This window comes from Macrotis lagotis, chromosome 7 (genome assembly GCF_037893015.1).
Source record: "Macrotis lagotis isolate mMagLag1 chromosome 7, bilby.v1.9.chrom.fasta, whole genome shotgun sequence".
Taxonomy (NCBI): domain Eukaryota; kingdom Metazoa; phylum Chordata; class Mammalia; order Peramelemorphia; family Peramelidae; genus Macrotis; species Macrotis lagotis.
In genome coordinates this window covers 178,749,832-178,770,445 of record NC_133664.1, presented here as the reverse complement: position 1 = coordinate 178,770,445, position 20,614 = coordinate 178,749,832, and positions in this window count along the sequence as shown.

Below are 20,614 nucleotides of genomic sequence, written 5' to 3'. Positions count from 1 at the left end.
TTAATAGTAAAAACAATGATAATTATTATTATTACCATAACTAGGATTTATATAGCTCCTTAAGGTTTATAGTATGTTTTACAGATATCTGATTTAATTTTTGCCAGTTTTCTGAGGTACGTGTTATTGTCATCATTTTTATATGAAGATATTGTGCCTGAGAGTGATTGAAGAAGGATTCAAATTTTGATCTTTCTAACTCCAAGCTAATGTTCATTACATTGTGTTAATTAACTGCCTTCTACATGTATATAATGTATAGAAACTATTTATGTAATAAGACATGATGAATATATTTTAGAGGTACCTGTAAAGGTCTGAATGAATTAAAACAGCCTGAAATAAACTGACTCAAATGAATGATGTGCACAATGACTAAATCAAGGAAAATTAAAAAGAAAATTGAATTCAGAATAATGGAAAATTCAGTGGTCTTTCATTTGAAATGTGTCATCCTTCACCACAGAGAGAAAGGGAACTATCAAGACAGAATATTTTGGTGCATTGTTAGGCTTGGTCAGCTGTCCAGTACCTAATGACTGATGTAAGGAAAGTGAATAAGGGGGGTGGAGCCAAGATGGCAGAGAAAAGAGGAAATCACCATTTGCTGTCCCCCTAGACCTCTCCAAATATCTCTAAATTATAACTCTAACCAAATTCTAGAGTGTCAGAACCCACAGAAAGACAGAGTAAAACAATTTTCCAGTCTAAAACACCTTGGAAGGTCCATGGAAAAAGTCTGTTACAACAGGGTTGGAAAGGACCTCAGAATAGCCCAGGTGCACTGATCATAGAACTAAACCAGCTCCCACTATTCAGGAATAGCTCTCAGGTTGCCTGGGTCCCTGGAAACACCTGGGTCTATGGCAGCAGGGACAGTTTCCAAACCTCTGAGTCCAGGGATTGCCAAGGACAACTTGGAAGATCAGTAGGAAAATTCTGCTGCACCTGAGTGAGGGTGGACCTCAATCCAGCACAAGTCTTAGTGCAGACCCAGTCCTGGGAATCAGGAAGCTGCTTCCAGAGTGCTCAGCCCATTGACAGTAAGGGAGTTGGGGAGACTGCAGAGATCTCATTCTTATCTCTGAACAGGACTCTGTTGCTTTGCTCATACTCAGATTCAGGTTGCAGTCTGGACCCCAGTCTCAGGAAAAGTGGAATGGGGACCCTCCTCAAAGCTACAGAGTGCTTGTGGTTATCCACAGATCAGAGCACAGGCAAGAGAACAATGAAGAGAACAGTCAGAGGCTTTCATAAGACTTGAAGGAATTGAGGTCTCTGGAGGAGGTGGTGGTTCCTGAAAACAGTTGCAAAACCCTTTAAAAGCTTGGGAAATTGTAACCTCCACCCTGGAAGCAGAGTCCCCCCCACCTTAATAAACCTTTACAATCAAGTCATAGACTGGGGAAATGAGTAAAGAACAGAAGAAAAAAAAATCTGACCATAAACAATTACTTTGGTCCCATGGAAGATGAAAATACACACTCAGAAGATAACAAAGTCAAAGTTTCTATATCCATGGTCTCTAAGAAAAATATGAATTGATCATGGACTATAGAAGAGCTCCAAACGGATTTTGAAGATCAAGTAAGGGAGGCAGAGGGAAAATTGGGAAGAAAAATGAGAGTGATGTGAGAAAATCATGAAAACCAAGTCAGCAACCTGGTGAACTGAGTACCAAGACATACTGAAGAAAATAACATCTTAAAAACAAGTTTAGGTTAAATGGGAAAAAAAAACAGTCCAAAAGGCCAATGAAGAGAAGAAAGCCTCCCAAAGCAGAATAGAACAGATAGAAAAGCAGATTAAAAACAGCTCCCTGAAGAAAATAACTTTTGCATATGTAGAATGAAGCTAAGAGAAGCAAATAAATTTTTAAAAAATAATTTATTTTCATTCATTTCTCCATGCATATTTCCAATTTACAAAATTTTCCTCCCCCACTCCCTTCAGCAAGGAATAGTCACATTAGCATTTTACATACATGTTTTGTTAAACATATTTACAAATTAGTAATTTTTGGTATGAGGAATTAGGATTAAAGGAAAGCGATACATAAGAGGTAATTTTTATAAAGCGTTCATCAGATTTGGAAGCATTTATTTTATCTGTATTTTTTGTTTTGCTTTGTCCTTCCTCTAGTTGTGGATAAAATAAATCCATAAACAGTCTAATACAGTTGTTCTAGCTCTCTGAACTGTTGAGAGGAGTTGCTTCCATCAAGGTTGCTCATCTCATAATGTTGTTGACATGTACATTGTTCTCTTAGCTCTACTCCTTTTGGTCAACATCAGATCCTGTTTGCCATTCCATGCTTCTCTGGAATAGAATCACTTATGGTTTCTTATAGAACAATAATATTCCATTGCATGTACCATATGTATGTACCATAATTTGTTTAGTCATTCCCAATTGATGAGCATCCCCTCAATTTCCAATTCTTTGCCACTACAAAAAGAGCTGCTACGAATGTTCTGGAACATATGAGGCTTTCCCATTTTTTACAATTTCGACAGGATATAGTCCTAGAATTGTAATTGCTCGATCAAAGGGTATGAACAGTTTTATTGTTCTGTGGGAGTAGTTCCATAGTGTTCTCCAGAAAGGTTGGATCCATTCACAACTCCACCAGCAATGCATCAATATTCCAATCTTCCCACAAGCTCTCCAGCATTGATCATCTTCCCTTTTTCTCATCTGGGCTAATCTATTAGATGTGAGATGATACCTCATTGCTGTTTTAATTTGCATTTTTCCAATCAATAGTGATTTGGAACATTTTTTCATATGATTATACATAGCTTTGATTTCTTCATTTGAAAAAATGTCTGTTCATATTCTTTGACCATTTATCAATTGCCCTTATAAATTTGATGCAGTTCTCTATATATTTTACAAATGAGACCTTTAACAGAACTCCTTGATTGTGAAGATTGTTTCCCAGATTTCTGATTTCTTCTAATTTTGGCAACATTGAATTTTGGGGGGTTTTTGCAAAGCAATGGGATTAAGTAGCTTGCCCAAGGTCACACAGCTAGGTAATTATTAAATGTCTGAGGCTGAATTTGAACTCAGGTACTCCTGACTCCAGTGCCAGTGCTCTATCCATTGTGCAAGGTAGCCACTCCAGCAGCATTGATTTTAATAGTGTAAAAACCTTTTTATATAGTCAAAACCATTCTTTTTTACAGTTTATAATTTGGTCTAATTCTTATTTGGTCATAAATTTGTCCATTTTCTGTAGATCAGAGATAGAGTATTTTTTTTTTGCCTATTAATTTATCTACAGTATCACTCTTTATGTCTAAATCCTGTACCCATTTTGATCTTATTTTGGTATAGGGATTGAGATGTGGATCTATGCCTAGTTTTGCCATACTATTTTCCAGTTTTCCCAACAATTTTGGTCAAATAATGCATTCTTATCCTAGAGGCTGATGTCTTTATTTTTGTCAAATAGTGCAAACAGCTTTTTGAGAAATTAAGAAGCCATAAAACAAACTAAAAGAATGAAAAACTTAGAAGAAAATGTGAAATATATCATTGGAAAAATAACTGAAATGGAAAACAGATCCAGGGGAGATGATTTAAAAATTATTGAACTTCCTGAAATTCATGATCACAAAAAAATAGCTTCAACTTCATTTTTTTTTAGGTTTATGCAAGGCAAATGGGTTGCCCAAGGCCACACAACCAGGTAATTATTAAGTGTCTGAGACCGTATTTGAACCCAGGTACTCCCTGACTCCAAGGTCACTGCTTTATCCACTGCGCCCTCTAGCTGCCCTCAACTTCATTTTTCAAGAAATAATCCAGGAAAATTTCCCTGATATCCTAGAAGTAGAAGGTAAGGTAGAAATTGAAGGAATCTACTGATTACCTCCTGAAAAAGATCCCCAAATTAAAAACTCCCAGGAATATTACAGTCAAATTCCTGAACTTCCAAGTGAAGGAGAAAATATTACAAATATCCAGAAAGAAACGATTCAAATATCATGGAACTAGTCAGAATAATAAAAGATTTAGCAATGTCTTCTTTAAGAGCTTTAAGGACTTGGAATATGATATTCTGGCAAGGCAAAAGAGCTTAGACTACAAACCAGATGTTCAGCAAACCTGAACATCCTCTTTCAGGGAAAAGATGGACATTCAAAGAAATGTGGGAATTTTCACATTTTCCTTTTGAAATGATTAGTGCTGAACAGGAAGTTTGATCTTCAAGTACAATACTCACGTAAAGCATAGAGAGGATGGATGGGAAGGGCAAATTATGAGGTATTTAATGATGTTGAACTACTTATATTACTACATGGAAAGATGATGCTGATAACTCATTTGAATCTTCTCATTTCCTAGGACAGTTAGAAGGAGCATATACAGACAAGGCACAAGTGGGAGTTGAATATGAAGAAATAATATATTATAAAGATGGAGTCAATGGATGAGAAAGGAATGTACTTGGAGAAAGGAAAAGGAGAGGTAGAGTGAGTGAAGTTATTTCACAAACAAGTGGGAAGCTAAGTTCTGTGTGACATAATGTTCCGTGAATCGTGTTTTGCTGGAATTTCTAACTATACCATACAACTGAAAAGCTGGAGTCACTGAGAATTTCCATCTCAGTTTATACCTCTACAAAATCAGGAGAGTGAAAAATAACAAAAGGAGCCTAAAATACAACAGTCACCACAAATGGCCATGATAGTGGAGAAAAGGCAGGGACTCACTGAGATCTCCCAAATTACCCCTCCCCAAAAGAACTTTTAAAAAATGGCTCAAAATGAATTCTGAAGTGGGAGAACCCAAGGGGTGAAATACTTCTTCAGTCAAGACAACTTAGAAGACTGATTGAAAAGATGTTGCAGTGAGATGTGAGTGGAACACAATCTGATATAGACTGAGTCAAATAAATCAGCAATAGATGTTGGGATAACTATATCAGCAGTGATTCAATGACTTCCAGAGCTCCTAACTCACAGATGGTAAGGATCAAACAACTGGTGAAAAGGAGGTTATAGCAGTCTCTTTGCTTGTGCTGGGTTGCATTGTCCCTACTTGAATCTGGGTAACAGTCTTGGATCACTGTTCCAGGACAATAAGCAGTAGCATATCAGAATTTGTGGTAACAGGGGAGTAGGGATCCTGGTCACAGTTCTAAGCAGGTAAAGAATGCTTATGGTTGCTCATAGATGAGAGCACAGCCAGGAAAGCAGTGACTTCACATCTCCTTAGATGTGAATAATGAAAAAATAATAATGAAAGACAGTTCTAAAAGACTTGTGATGGAAAATGTCATCCATATTCAGAAAAGGAACTGTGGAGATTAAATGCAGCCCAAAGCTTTCTAGTTTCAACTTTTAAAAGTTGTTTTAATGTATCATCATGTTTTTTTCTCTCGACTTTCCCCCAATTTTGATTTACTTCTTCTTTCACAATATTTAATATGAATTTATGTTTGTCATGGTTATACAAGTATAGCCTATATTAGATTGCTTTCTGTCAGAGGGAGGGGAGGGAGGGAAAAGGGAAAATGTGAACCTCAAAATCTTCTGAAAAAGATTGTGGAAAATTACTGTTGCTTACAACTGGAAAAATAAAATATTACAAAAAAGAGAAAAGGCAATAAAAAGCTGTTGCAGTGGATTGGAAGGTGGGAAAATGAAGGTGAATGAGTGAGCCTTCAGTCTCATCAGAAGTGGCTTAGAGTGGAAATAACCTGCATACTCATTTGAGTTTAGAAATCTCTCTTACTCTAGAGCAAAATAGGATAGAAAAGGATGGGAAAAATGGAACAGGGGGAGGGGAGGGAGGTGTAGATAATAGAAGAAAGGGAACCTGGGAGAGGGTATTCAGATACTACAAACTTTTGAAGAGGGACAGAGTCAAAGGAGAAAGAGAATAGAGTAAATGGGGTTGGGGAGGAACAGGATGGAGGGAAATACAAATAGCAATACAACTGTGGGAAAAAATATTGAAGTAATTTCTCTGATGTATTTAAGATAAAGTATGCCTTCCATCCCAAAGACAGATCGGATAGTATCTGAATGCAGCCTGAAGCCCACTGTTTTTTTCCTCTCACTTTATTTTTCTTGAGGTTGCTTTCTTTGGGTGGGGGTTATGTTTACTTTTACAACACGACCTTTGTAATAATGTGAAAATATTAAAAGAAAAGTTCTTTAACAAAGTGAATAAAATATATCTAAAAGAACATATTAGTTATTACTTTATATAGCTACTTTTAATTATTCAAATTATTTCATGGGTATTTTTGATGATTTTTATAAAAATTCCATTATCTTTTATTCTGGGTTTAATGAAATAATTTTAATTTTTATTAATATAATTCATTATAATTGTAGTTTTCCTGTTGTTGAACTTGCTAACAATGAGTCATTTTTAAATTATACTGACAATTTTTCTTTGAATTACTCATTCTTTACATTTTAAATTTTATTTTGACTTCTAAATCTTCCTCCTCTTTCCTCCTGCTCCCCCCCAGACTGAGAAGGCAAGAAAAAGGATAGCCATTGTTCATATGAAGTCTCATAAAACATTTATGCATTAGTCATGTTCCTTGAAGGAAAAAAGGAAGAAAAATAAAGCAAAATATATGCTCTCATCTCACTAAGTCCATCAGTTCTTTATCCAGAAATGGATACTATTTTTTTAAATGAGCACTTAATAATTGTCATGAATCATGTATTATTCAACTGCTAAGACTTTTTTTTAATACTGATGCAAGACCAGATTATTCTCTGGGTTCTAAACATTTAACTTTGCATCAATTCCTAAAGGTCTTTCCTCAATTTTCTGAAACTATTCACCTCATTCTTACCATGTGGTAGGATTCCTTGACATTCATGTAGCATAACTTTTCCAGCAATTCTTTAATTGATGGGCATCCCCTCAGTTTCCAATTATTGACTACCTCCAAAAAAAAGAAATTATAAATACTTTTGTCTATATGTTTCCTTTTCCATTGTTTTTGTTTTTCTGGAGGATTTGGGGATTTAGACTTTTATATAAGTAATTCTGGTTCAGAGGGTATGAATATTTTCATATTGTTCTCCAAAATGATTGGACTAATTCACTGAACAATAATACATACTTGTACATATTTTCCTACATTCACTTTGGCTTTGCCATTTTCTTTTTCTGAATTTTTATTAAATTTTATAGGTGAAATATATCATCTCAGAGTTGATTTAATTTGTATTGATATAATTATTAATGATTTAACACATTTTTCCAAGTGATTATTGATAATTTTGATTTCTGTCTTGGAAAACTTCCTATTAATATCCCTTATCATTTATCATTTGGAAAAGTTGACTGTTTCCCTATGTGTTTTAGAAATGAGAACTTTGTCAGAGAATCTTGCAGTAAAAGTTTTCCTCAGATTATTTTTTTTCCTATAAATTTTGGTTCCAATGGTCTTGTTTGTATAAATGTTTTTAATATAATACAATCAAAATATCATTTTATCTGTCCTAATACTTGTTATTTCTGTTTGGTCATGAATTCTTTCCTAATCTGACAGATAATTTTTTCCATGATTTCCAAATTTACTTATGTTATGACTTTTAACTTAAGAATGGATTGGCTCTATTGCCGAGGGAAGGGAGCAGAGAACCTAAATTATTTAGCCATTTTAATTTATTCTGGTTTATGGTATGAGATTTTGCCAGATTACTTTCCAGTTTTCTCAGTGATTTTTATCAGATAGTGACCATTTTCCCCCTTTTAATTTAATTTTATGCTTTCCAATTATATGCAAAGATAGTTTTCGACAATTATCCTTTTACAAGCTTTGGAGTTCCAAATTTTTCTACCACCCTTCCCACAAAAAGAATTGCTTTTAATAGTTTGGTACAAGTGGGCCTTTTCCTCTTTTTTATTTTTTTGGATATGAACCTCATAGTGATATTGCTGGTTCAAAGGGTATACATAGATTTATTGACCTTTGGGCATAGTTTCAAATAGCTCTCCACATAGTTTGACTCAGTTTATAACTACGCTAATAGTGGATTAGTGTCCCAGTTTTCCCACAACCTCTCCAGTAATAATAATTTTCCTTTCTTATTTTATTGGTCAATCTAATAAATGTGAGTTGGTACCTCAGAGCTGTTTTAATTTGCTTTTTGCTTATCACTAATGATTTGGAGCATTATCTCATTACCAGAGATAACTTTAGTTTCTTTTCATCTAAAAATTGCATGTTTATTACTTTAACTTTATCACTTGGGGAATCACTTGTATTCCTATAAATTCAAATCAATTCTCTATATATGTTAGAAATGAGTTTTTTTATTAGAAATACTAGCCATGGAAATTGTTTCCCAGTTAACTGTATTCCTTCTAAATTTGGTTGCATTCATTTAATTTGTGCAATTTTTCCCCCTTCCATCTTATCTTTCATCTATTTGTACTTTTCTCACTCCTTTCCTCTTATCCCTCCTCAACAATGTTCTGACTTTGCCCACTGCTTCTTCACACTGTCCTTTCCCCTTTCCCCTACTACTTAACTGTGGAATAGGATAAATTTATTTCTTTTAAAATCATTTATTTATTTATTTTCTTCTACATGCATATGTACATTCTTAAGATACAAAATTTCCTTCCATCCTCCCTCCTCCCCCCCAGTGGCAAACAGTCAGGTTAGCACTGTATATACATATTTTGGATAAACAGGTTTACATATTAGGCATGTTCGGGATGAGGAATTAAGATTAAGGGAAGAAGATAGATAAGAGATAATTTTTATAAAATGTTCATCAGTTTCTGAAGGATTTGTTTTTCTTCCTTTTTCTGTTTTGTTTTATTTTGTTTTTCTTCCTCTGAATGGTGATAACATTGTCCATAGCCTGTCTAATATGATTGTCTTAGTTCTCTGCACTGCTGAGAGGAGCTACTCTCATTATGGTTGATCATCTCACAATGTTGTTGCTGTTGTTTTTGTTTTTGCAGGGCAATGAGCTTAAGGGACATGCCCAAGGTCACACAGCTAGGTAATTATTAACTGTCTGAGGTCAGATTTGAACTCAGGTACTCTTGACTGCAGGACCAGTGTTCTATCTATTGCTTCACCTAGCGGCCCCTCATAATGTTGTAGCTAATGTGTGCATTGTTCTCTTGGTTCTCTGCTCCCTTCCCTCAGCAACAGATCCTGTAACTTGTTCCGTGCTTCTCTAGAGTTTGACCATTTATGTTTTCTTATAGAACAATAATATGACATAGTATTCATGTACCATAACTTCATTAGCCATTCTCCAATTGATGGACGTCCCCTCAATTTCCAATTCTTTGCCACTACAAAAAGAGGTGCTATGAATATCTTGGAATATGTAAGATGTTTCCCATTTTTTTATAATTTCTTCTAGATATAGACATAGAATTGGAATTGCTGGGTCAAAGGGGTATGAACAATTTTATTGCTATTTGAGCATAGTTCCATATAGTTCACTAGAATGGCTGGATCTCTTCACAACTCAACCAGCAATGCATCAATGTCCCAGTCCTCCCACAACCTCTCCAACATTGATCATCTTCCCTTTTTTCTCATCTGATAGATGTGAGATGATATCTCATTGCTGTTTTAATTTGCATTTCTCTGATTAATAATGATTTGGAGCATTTTCTCATATGATTATATACAGTTTTTATTTCTTCATTTGAAAACTGTCTATTCATGTCCTTTGACCATTTATCAATTGGGGGAGTGACTTTTAACTGTATAAATTTGATGCAATTCTCTATATATTTTGGAAATGAGATGTTTATCAGAACTTCTACTTATGAAGATTGTTTACCAGTTTTTTACTTTCCTTCTAATTTTGGCAGCATTGATTTTATTAGTGCAAAAAGTTTTAAATTTAATATAGTCAAAAGCATTCCTTTTGCAATCAATTTATAATATACCCTAATTTTTGTTTGATCTGGAGTAGAATGAATTTCTAAATCCAACTGGGAATGCATATTATTCTCTCACTGAGTCAAATTGGTTTAGTGTAAGAATTACTCATGTTTACAATCTCACTGCATTCCCTCTACCATAATTCCTTTGTGGTGTAACTTGTCCTGTAATGCCTCCAACTTCTTCTCCCAGTATAATTCTTTTTTTCATGTCTTTATTATTTTATACCTGCCTAGAATACACAGACTTTGTCATAGTATACAGCTTTCAGCTGATAGAAGAATTCTCAAGTGCCATGAACATCATCACATCGTGATCAATTTACACCCATAACCTCAGTCTGAGTAACATCCCTCCACCTATCCCAAAAGGGAAGCTCCTGAGCTAAAATAAATCATCACACCCTGACCAATTTATATCAATTTATATCCAGATTCTCTGTCTAATTATGTTCCTTTCTACTGTGCTAAGAGAAATACATTTCTTGACTAACACATATATTCTTCTGACTAAATTACTTTTTCCTAAATCTTATTGACTAACATTTTTTCTTTCTATATATCTTTATATGAATCTCTTGAATCTACTATTTGAAAATCAAATTTTCTGTTCAGTTCTATTTTTTTTAATCAGGTAAGACTGAAAGTTATCTATTACATTGAAAGTACATATTCCCCCCGAAAGAAAATGCTGAATTTTGTAGAATATTTGATTATTGGTTGTAATCCAAGCTTCTTCTTTCCCTCCAGAATATCATATTTCAGACCTATCAGTCCTTTTATGTTGAAAATTCTCCATAATCCTGACTGTGACTTCCCATTGTTTCTTTTTGTTATCTGTAGTATTTTTTTCCTTTAGTTGAACAGTTTGAATTTTGGTGACAATATTTCTTGGAATTTTTATTTTAGTATCTACTTCTGAGGGCTGTTCTCTGAAGACAAGGATGATTTTTACATTCTTCTAGGATATTAGAGCAGTTTTCCATGATGAATTCCTACAAGGTATTGTCCAGACTCTTTTTCTGATCCTGACATTCAAACTAATTATTCATAAATTATCTTTTCCTGGATCTATCTTCCAGACTGGTCATCTTTAAGGGTAATTTATATTTTGTTCTATTTGTTCAGAATTTTCATATGTGTTTAATGAAATCTTGGTATCTTATGGAGTAATTAGTTTCCATTTGTACAATTCTAATTTTTAGACTGTTATACTCTTCAGTTAGCTTATGTGTTTCCTTTTCTAGTTAGTCAATTTTTTCTTTTGATGATTTGGATTCTTTTTCCAGTTGGTCATTTTTATTTTTTTAATTAATTTTTATTAAAACATTATTTGATTTTTAAAATTTTCCCCCCAATCTTACTTCCTTGCCCCCCACCCCCGGAAAGCAATCTGTCAGTCTTTACTTTTTTCCATGTTGTACCTTTATCCAAATTGGGTGTGATGAGAGAGAAATTATATCCTTAGAGAAGAGACAAGAATTCTAAGAGGTAAAAAGATCAGACTATAAGAGATCTCTTTTTTTCCTAAATTAAAGGGAATAGTCCTTGAACTTTGTTCAAACTCCACAGCTCCTTAACTGGATACAGATGGCACTCACCTTTGCAGATAGCCCAAAATTGTTCCCAATTGTTGCACTGATGGAATGAGAAAGTCCTTCATGTTTGATCATCACTCTTATGTTGCTGTTAGGGTACACAGTTTTTTTCTGGTTCTGCTTATCTCACTCAGCACCAGTTCATGCAAATCCCTCCAGGCTTCACTGAAATCCTGTGCCTCCTGGTTTCTAATAGAACAATAGTATTCCATGACATACATATACCACAGTTTGCTAAGCCATTCCCCAAATGAAGGACATTTACTTGATTTCTAATTTTCTACCACCACCACAAACAGGGCTGCTATAAATATTTTTGTACAAGTAATGTTTTTACCCTTTTCCTTCATCTCTTAAGGACATAGACCCACTGTTGGTATTTCTGGGTCAAAGGGTATGCTCATTTTTGTTGCCATTTGGGTGTAGTTCCAAATAGCTCTCCAGAAAGGTTGGATGAGTTCACAGCTCCACCAACAGTGTAATAGTGTTCCAGATTTCCCACATCCCTTCCAACAATGATCATTATCTCTTCTGGTTATATTGGCCAATCTGAGAGGTGTGAGGTGGTACCTCAGAGAAGCTTTAATTTGCATTTCTCTAATAATCAATGATTCAGAGCATTTTTTCATATGGCTATGGATTACTTTGATCTCCTCATCTGTAAATTGCCTTTGCATATCCTTTGACCATTTGTCAATTGGGGAATGGCTTCTTGTTTTAAAAATATGACTCAGTTATCTGTATATATGTTAGAAATGTGTCCTTTGTCAGAATCATTAGTTGTAAACATTGTTTCCCAATTTGCTACATTTCTTTTGATCTTGGTTACAGTAGTTTTATCTGTGCAAAAGCTTTTTAATTTAATGTCATAAAAAACATCTAATTGGGTTTTGGTGATGTTCTCCAAATCTTCCTTAGTAATAAACTGCTCCCCTTTCCATAGATCTGACAGGTAAACTAGTCCTTGATCTTCTAATTTGCTTATAGTATTGCTTTTTATGTCTACATACTGTAACCATTTGGATTTTATCTTGGTAAAGGGTGTTAGGTGTTGGTATAAATATAAGTTTCTTCCATACTAACTTCCAATTATCCCAGCAATTTTTATCAAAGATGGAGTTTTTATTCCAATGGCTAGACTCTTTGGGTTTATCAAACAGTAGATTACCATAATCATCTCCTGCTTTTACACCTAGTCTGTTCCACTGGTCCACCACTCTATTTCTTAGCCAATACCAAACAGTTTTGATGACTGATGCTTTATAATATAATTTTAGATCAGGTAGGGCTAAGCCACCTTCTTTTGCACTTTTTTTTCATTAAGCTCCTGGCCAATCTTGACGTTTTATTACTCCATATGAATTTACTTAAAATTTTTTATAACTCATTAAAGTAATTTTTTGGAATTTTTATTGGTAGGGCACTAAACAGATAGTTTAGTTTTGGTAGAATTCTCATTTTTATTATCTTAGCTCTACCTATCCATGAGCAGTTGATATTTGCCCAGTTATTTAAATCTGATTTAATTTGTGTGAGAAGTGTTTTATAATTGTTTTCAACAAGATTCGGAGTCTGTCTTGGCAAATAGACTCCCAAATATTTAATATTGTCTGAAGTTACTTTGAATGGGATTTCTCTTTCTAGCTCTTCCTGCTCTACCTTGCTAGACACATATAAAAAGTTGAGATTTTATGATGGTTTATTTTATAACCTGCAACTTTGCTAAAAATGCTAATTGTTTCCAGTAGTTTTTTTGGATTATTTCTTGGGATTCTCTAGGTAAACCATCATGTCATCTGTAAAGAGTGAGACTTTTGTTTCTTCCTTCACAATTCTAATTCCTACAATTTCTTTTTCTTCTCTAATTGCTGACGCTAATATTTCTAATACAATATTGAATAGTAGTGGTCATAGTGGACACCCTTGTTTCACCCCTGATCTTACTGGGAATGCCTCTAGCCTCTCCCCATTGAGTATAATGCTTGTTGATGGTTTCAGATAGATACTGCCAATTACTTTAAGGAACAGTCCATTTATTCCTATACTCTCTAGTGTTTTTAGTAGGAATGGTGTATTTTTTCAAAAGCTTTTTTCAGCATCTGTTGATATGATTATATGATTTCTGATAGATTTATTGTTGATATAATTGAGAATACTAACAGTTTTCCTAATATTGAACCAACCCTGCATTCCTGGAATAAATCCTACTTGATCGTAATATATTATCCTAGTGATAACTTGTTGTAATCATTTTGCTAAGATTTTATTTAAGATTTTTACATCTATATAGGTCTATAATTTTCTTTCTCTTTTTCAACTCTTCTGGGTATAGGTAACAGCACCATATTGGTTTCATAGAAAGAGTTAGGCAGAGTTTCATCTTTCCCTTTTTTTTTTTAAGGCAAATGGGGTTAAGTGGCTTGCCCAAGGCCACACGGATAGGTAATTATTAAGTGTCTGAGACCGGATTGGAACCCAGGTACTCCTGACTCCAAGGCTGGTGCTTTATCCAGTACGTGACCTAGCCACCCCATATATTTTTCAAAGAATTTATATAGAATTGGAACCTATTGTTCCTTAAATGTTTGGTAGAATTCACTTGTGAATACATCAAGCCCTGGAGATTTTTTTTTAGGGTGTTCAATGATGGCTTGTTGAATTTCTTTTTCTGTTTAAGTCTTCAATCTCTTCTTCATTTAACCTGGGCAACTTATATTTTTGTAAATATTCATCCATTTCACTTAGATTTTCAAATGTATTGGCATAGAGTTGGGTAAAATAATTTCAAATTATTACTTTAATTTCCTCCTCATTGATGGTGAGTTCACCTTTTTTCATTTATGATATTAGCTATTTGGTTTTCTTCTTTCTTTTTTTAATAAAATTGTACAGAGGTTTATCAATTTTATTTGTTTTTTTCCTAATACCAACTTTTGGTTTTATTTATTAATTCAATAGATTTTTCCTTTTGATTTTATTAATTTCTCCTTCAATTTTTAGAATTTCTAATTTGGTATTTATTTGGGGATTTTTGATTTGTTCTTTCTCTAATTATTTTAGTTTCATGTTAATTCATTGATTTCCTCTTTCTCCAACTTATTCATGTAAGCATTATTAGCTATAATGTATCCCCTGAGAGTCTCTTTGAATGAATCCAATAGGTTTTGGTATTTTGTTTCATTATTATCATTATCTAAGATAAAATGTTTAATTCTTTCTATAATTTGATTTTTGGTGCACTCATTTTTTAAAATGAGGTTATTCAGTTTCCAATTTGTTCTGGGTCTATATCTCCATGGCCCAGTATTGCATATTACTTTTTTTGCATTGTGATCTGAGAAAGATGTATTCACTATTTCTGCCTTTCTGCAGTTGATCTTTAGGTTTTTATGTCCTAGTACATGGTCAATTTTTGTATAAGTTCCATGTACTGCAGAGAAAAAGGTATATTCCTTTCTATCCCCATTCAGTTTCCTCCATAAGTCTACCATATCTAATTTTTCTAGCAATCTATTTACTTTCTTAACTTCATTCTTGTTTGTTTTATGATTCAATTTATCTAGATCTGATAGCGGCAGGTTGAGGTCTACCACTAGTAGAGTTTTGCTGTCTATGTCTTCCTGTATTTCTTTCAGCTTCTCCTCTAAGAATTTGCGTGCTGTTCCAGGGGTGGAAATGACTTGAAATGACTTTATTTTCTATGGTACCTTTAAGGAGGATAAAGTTTCCTTCCTTATCTCTTTTAAAGCTATCTATTTTTGCTGCTGCTTTGTCTGAGATAAGAATTGCTATCCCTGCTTTTTTTTACTTCAGCTGAATCAAAATATATTTTGCTCCAACCTTTTACCTTTACTCTATATGTATGTCTCTGCTTCAAATGAGTTTCTTGTAAACAGCATATTGTAGGATTCTGATTTTTTAATCCACTCCGCTATTTGCTTACATTTTAAGGTAGAGTTCATACCATTCACATTCAAGGTTATGATTACTAATTCTTTATTGCCCTCCATGCTATCTTCCCTCTGTTTGTATTTTTCCCCTTCCACCCCCTTTATCCAAATTCCCCAGTATTATGTTTCTGAATACCACCCCCTTCAGTGTGTTTGCCCTCCTATATCACCCCTCCCCTTTCTTTCCCCTTTCCCTTTTTCCCTTTTCTCTTCCCTTCCTTTTGTTATTTCCCCTTTTCCCCCCTCTCTCCCCTTCCCCTTTTCCATCCCCCCTCCCCTTTTCCCCTTTTAATACTTGAAAAGTTGGATGTTTTATAATTTAGCTGAGTATGGTAGGTTGACTTTAAGCCAAATCTGATGAGAAGAAGATTCAGGTGTTTCTCATCTGCTCCCTTCTTCCCCTCTACTACCACAGGTTTTTTTGGTACCTCTTAGTATAATGAGATTTACCCCATTCAATCCCCTCCCTCCTCCAGTCTCTTTCCTGTCCTCCTTTTTAAGAAGGTAGTGTTTTTTGGATCATTCTATCTAAGTCAAAGAAAATTCTGAGTGTCTGTCCCTTCTAGTTCAGTATATTCCATCGAATAGAGTCAAAAGTCCTAAGAGTTATTAGAGTCTTTCTCCCAAGTGGGGTTAAAGTCAGTTACATCCCATTATATAGCAGTCACATAGATAGGTCATGAATGTCCATCATTTCTGGCTAGGTATATTCTCTCTGTTAGAGTTACAATTCTCAAGATTTATGAGAATCTTTTTTTCTCCCATGATAGGATATAGCCAGTTTCAACTTAGTGGATAGCATTTTTTTTCATTTTACTGTCCCGCCCTTTTTTTTTTTTACCTTTCCATGTGTCTCTTGAACCTCCTGTTTGATGTCCAAATTTTCTGTTTATCTCTGGTCTTTTCATCAGAAATTTTTGTAATTCTTCCATTTCCTTAAATATCCATCTTTTTCCCTGGAAAAGAAAGCTCACCTTTGCAGGATAGTGGATTCTTGGCTGCTTTCCAAGCTCCCTTGCTTTTCAAAATATCTCCTTCCAGGCCCTTCTATCCCTTAATGTTGATGCAGCCAGGTCCTGTGTGATCCTTACTGTGGCTCCTTGATATTTAAATTGTTTCTTTCTGGCTGCTTGCAGGATTTTCTCTTTTATCTGATAGTTTTGGAGTTTGGCCACAACATTCCTTGGTGTTTTCATTTTAGGATCTTTTTCTGGTGGGGATCAATGTACTCTTTCAATAACTACTTTGTCCTCCAATTTCATGATATCAGGGCAGTTTTCCATCACTAGGTCCTGTAATATTAAGTCCAGGCTGTTTTTCTCTTCAATGTTTTCAGGGAGTACTATAATTTTCAGGTTGTGCCTCCTTGATCTAGTTTTGAGGTCAGTGGTTTTGTTGATGAGGTATTTTACATTTTCTTCTATTTTTTCTGTTTTTTGACTTTATTTAAATTACTCTTGCTGTCTCAGGAGTCATTAGTTTCTGTGGACTCCATTCTTTTTGGGGGGGAGGAGTTTTCTTCATTAACCTTTTTCAATTCCTTTTCCAATTGGTCAATTCTACTTTTGAAAGAGCTTTCCATTTGACCAATTGAGGTTTTGAGAGAATTATTTTCTTCTTACAATTGCCCAATTGAAGATCTGAGAGAATTATTCTCCTTTTGTATTTGTCCAATTATACATTCTAAGGTTTTCTTTTCTTGTTGCAAGGGATTGTCTCTCCCAAATTTTTAAGCAACTTCCTTATTTCTTCAAGGATGTCTTTCTGTGCTGAAGACCAGATCATATTCTCCTCAGAGGTTCCAGGTGTCTCTGAGTTAGGGTCTTTCCTTTCCAAGAATTTTTCTATGGATCCACCTTTCTGCTCACCCTTCTTCATTTTGCTAAGACCTGAGCTGGGGAGGGGCTTGTTCACAGGGTCTTGGGATCCCTAAAGGCTTTACTCACTGAATGCTATTTCTCTGGCTGGGCAATAAGAGGTGTTGGTTGCTTTCTCTGGAATATCTGTGACCTTGATTGAGGCCTTCTCCCTTTGCTTGAAGAGAGGAGTTGGAGCTATTGAATTCTTTTGCCTTCAGTGAATGGTGGGCTTTATCCTGGCCTGAGGTCATTCCTCAGCTGGGCTGGTTCTTCTGCTCACACACCTAGGCCTGAGGCAGAATTAGTTTGCATTTTTTTGTTTGGGTGGAGGTCTGAGTTGTAATGGGACTCTGAGTTCCTCAGACCAGAGGAGCTGAGGGATGGTGTCCACAGCTCTACTGCTCCGGAACTCTAGCCCCAGCCCTGTCCACAAGCTTCTGAGGGACAGCGCCAACACCCGTGCCTCTGCTCCCTAGTTTACTCAAGCCCCTGCCAACTAGCCCCACTACTGATCCAGCAGTTCTGGCTCTGGGGCCCTCAGACTCCTGCTTTCAATTCAGCTGTTAATCTGGCTGATCTGGGGCTGATCCTCCCTCTGAGCCCAGACTCACCAGCCCGAATTCCTCCAGTGCTGCTGCTGGGAGACAAATCCTGAGGTAGATGTTCTTTCTCCTGGCTTTCCTTTCTGGGTTTTTTGGGTCAGATTTATTTAAGAGGTTTGTTTCATGTGATAGATGGGGACAAGATCAGGAGACTTTAGAACTGTGCCTGTCTTCTCTCTGCCATTTGGCTGGAAGGTCATTTTTACTTTTAAAGAAGTTGATTTATTTTTTCATTTGGCCAATTTTACTTTTAAAGGTATTACTTTCTTTAGGAAATTTTTCATCTTTCTCTTGCATGACTCTCATTTATTTTCTCCATTTTTCTTCTTTCTCACTTCTTTGGTTTTTAACTCTTCCAAAAGGTCTTTTTTGAATTTGAGACCAATTCAAAAACCCCTTTGAGATTTCATATGTAAATATTTTGTGACAACTTTCCTCTTCTGAGATGACATATTAATTGTCTCTATCAGAATAGTAGCTTTTTATGCTTAGCTCTTTTGGTTTATTATTTTGTTTTGTTTTATTTTGTTTTTTGTTCATTTTAATAGTTGAGCTCTGCACTTGGGACACAGGAGACACAGTCTCAAATTTTATGTGGAAGTCTGGTCCTTGGTTTGCAACTTGCCTATGGCATTGCTTATGTTTCAGGTGCTTAACTGTTTCAGCACTTTGTTTCCTGCATTAGGATTGCCCAACCCACTACTCCTCTTGTACCAAAATTCACAGAGTTCAATTTTGTCTTGCAAGTGAGTGGTTAGAACCCTCACTATTGACATCCTGCACCACTGGCTTGCTGAATCCAGACCTGTATTGTATATAAGACCGCCCTGCCAACTTTCCATCTCTTTCACCTAAATTAGACTATGCTCCTCTTTTACCTGCTTATGATAAATAATTACTGAATTTTCTCAACTTGTTTCTTTCTGCTGTGTGTGTGTGTGTGTGTGTGTGTGTGTGTGTGTGTTCTGTCACTTTGGAGTCTGTTTAGAGGTATCATTTAAAGTTGTTTTGGGAAAAACTCTGGGAGCTTCCATGCTTCATGTCACCATCTTGGCTCTGCCCATGAGATGAATTTTTCCATTTTATCATTGTTTATTGATTTAGAAACTATTAAATTATAGACTTAGAACTGGAAGACAACCCAAAAGGCATAGAATCATAAATCGAGAGAAGGAAAGAACTTCAAGGTCATGAGTCCAACCACCTCATATTATAGATAATGAAACAGGCCCAAAGATGTTAATTGACTTGTCCAGATTAATAACGCCTGAATCTCAAATAGTCAATTCTTTTTCTTATAACTAGGATCTCTGGATTTTTCAAATAATAGTTTACTGTGCTCATTTGTTTCTGTCTAAAATGTATCTAATCTATTGCATTGAACACTCACCTCATTTCTTATCTAGTAGCATTTTAAGTGATTATTCTTTTGTTTTTATGTTTTAAGATCTGGGATTGCTAGAATCCTTTCCTTTACATTATTTCTTTTTATTGAATTCCTCAATATACTTGACTTTTTACTTATCTAGATGAATTTTATTATCATTTTTTTAAATATTCTAAAATAATTCTTCTGTAGTTTTTTTGGTATGACACTCATTCTTTATAATAATATTATTTAATCTTCATTTAATCAAAATATAGTTTGTCATATTTCCATTTCATTTATATTTATATAGTTTAAGCTAAACGTGTCTGTCTTTCTGAATTAATCAGTTCTTTATGCCTTGTAAGTAGTTATGATCTTTAATATTTCCATTAAATAATTACCTAAAAGTCCAATATATTTTTAAGTTCTCGTTAGTTTTTTCAATTCTTATTAATCTTTCAAATAGTTTTATATAAATTTTTGCCCATGATATAGGTTTCAGAGTATGTGTGGGAAATAATCATGAAGACTAGTGTTGTCACTTACCAATAGAAATAGGGACAAATCGTTATGGACAGGGATATCTTTGAGCCAATATTGACTTGGCAAACTACATATAATAATTCTGTATTGTCCATGTTCTATTTAAAAATATTATTTTATCAAATATTTCCAAGCTACATTTTAATCTGATTTTACTTCATTTAGGTGTGTTGCAGGTCAAAATGTAGGTATGAGCTGCATGTTTTCTATCTTAATGAAGACCACAGAAACAAAAGGGAGCACCAAGCTCACAATAATGACACACTCATCATCTACTCCACTTGCTATGAGTTCTAGACTTCTATTGAATAATCCAGCAAAGTTCTACTTTTAGGCCCAACTACTCTGTAGCCCTCTATTAAATAAGTCCTGTTTGTACCAATTATCTACAGTAGCTCTTCCAGCATATTGCCAGCAATGGATAAAATAGAGAGATGGCTTAATAGAGAATGAATAAATTTTCTTACATTTCAATGACTATCATAAAAGATGATTTAGTTATCATGCTTGGAAATACTTCAGGACCTAGAATTTCATTTCTTTTTTTTTTTACTTCCATTTGAATTCTAAAATGTTTACTGAAATTATTGGGAGAATAGCTTCTCTTCTGGGCATTCAGTTAATTTGTTTTCATCTATTCATATTATGTAACAACCTAGAAAATTCATATCAAATTTAGCATTTTTAAAAAGGAATAGTTAGGCTATATGGCTATATATAATCATATAAAATGTTCCTAATTGATTATATAAATACAAATTAAAATAACTATGAGGTATCACCT